Here is a 1651-nt window from a genome sequence, read left to right as displayed (position 1 = left end):
GAATTCCCTCAGTGTCTAGTAATTATTAATAAACATCTGTTAATGCAATTAAATTGATGTAGAGGTGATCCTTTCATGTCCATGGCATTCCAGGGTATAGATATAAGGGCTGTTGTTGTTTCAGTTGTTTCAGTCACAGCTGACTCTTTGTGACCCCATTTGGGATTTTCTTGGCAAAGATACTGGAGTGGTTTGCCATTTTCTTCTCCAGCTCATTTTTTAAATGAAGAAAGTGAGGCAAACAGAGTTAAGTGACTTGCCCAGGGTCACACAGCTAGTAAAAGTTGAGGTTAGATTTGAACTCAGGAAGATGAGTCTCCCTGACTCCTGAGATCCACAGGTACTCCATGGTCATATATATCTGTTCAAGAGTGTGGGCAGCCCCCAAATGCAGTGAGGCCTATAAGCATTAAGTGAATGACTTTTGGCAAATCTTAGAGCTCTACAGGATTGAAAACCTCATGTAGAAAGTGAACTTAGAAGTCAGGCCATCTAGTCCATTCCCCTCATTTTATAGATAAAGGAAGTGAAGAAGGAATAGTCTACCTGTCAGATCTATGGGGAATGGAAGAATTCATGAGCAAACAAGAGATAGGGAGCATTACGAAATGTAAAGTACATAATTTTGATTATATTAAAATAAAAAGCTTTTGTACAAACAGAAACAATGCAACCAAGATTAGAAGGAAAGCTGAAAGCTGGGAAATAATCTTTGTAGCCAATGTCTTTGATAAGACTTGATTTCTCAAATATATAGAGAACTGAGTCAAATTCATAAGAATATAAGTCATTCCCCAATTGATAAATAGTCAAATGATATGAACAGGCAGTTTTCAGATGAAGAAATTAAAGTTATTTCCAGGCATATGAAGAAGAGTACTAAATCACTTTTGATTAGAGAAATACAAATTTTAAAAACTCTGAGGTACCACCTCACACCTATCAGATTGGCTAATGTGCCAAAAAAGGAAAATGATAAATGTTGGAGAGGATGTAGGAAAACTGGGATACTAATGTACTATTGGTGGAGTTGTGAACTGATCCAACCATTCTGGATAACAATTTGGACTATGCCCAAAGGGCTATAAAACTGTGTATATATACCCTTTCATCCAGCAATACCACTGCTGGGTCTATATCCAAAAGACATCACAAAAAAGGGAAAAATACCTATTCATACAAAAATATTTATAGCAGTCTTTTTTTGTGATGGTTAAGAATTGGACACTGAAGGGATGCCCATCAATTGGGGAATGGCTAAACAAGCAATGGTATGTGATTGTGATGGAATATTATTGTCCTGTAAGAAATAATAAGCAGGATGATTTCAGAAAAACCTGGAAAGACTTGTATGAACTGATGTAAAGTGAAGTGAACAGAACCAGGAGAATGTTGTACATAGTAATAGCAATATTGCTCATTGAAGAACTGTGAAAGACTTAGCTATCCTCAGCAACACAATGATCCAAGACAATCCCAAAGAACTAATAATGAAGCATACCATCTGCCTCCAGAGAAAGAATTGATATTGTTTGAATACAGACTGAAGCATGCTATTTTCTCTTTCTTTCTTCCCCTTCCTTCCCTCCTTTCTTTCTTCCTTCCTTCCTCCCTCCTTCCCTCCCCACCTCCCTCCCTCCCTTCCTTCCTC

At 37.5% G+C, this 1651-nt stretch overlaps 1 protein-coding gene across 2 annotated transcripts in view; it reads right to left on the bottom strand.

Moving 5' to 3' along the window:
* Positions 1 to 1651, bottom strand: part of BMX (BMX non-receptor tyrosine kinase) — a 77483-nt gene that overhangs the window by 47000 nt on the left and 28832 nt on the right. The gene's annotated exons all lie outside the window — the stretch shown is intronic.

The sequence above is a fragment of the Vombatus ursinus genome, unplaced genomic scaffold (genome assembly GCF_900497805.2).
Source record: "Vombatus ursinus unplaced genomic scaffold, bare-nosed wombat genome assembly UNPS02014814.1, whole genome shotgun sequence".
NCBI classification, from domain to species: Eukaryota; Metazoa; Chordata; class Mammalia; order Diprotodontia; family Vombatidae; genus Vombatus; species Vombatus ursinus.
This window is presented reverse-complemented; position numbering and strand designations above follow the sequence as displayed.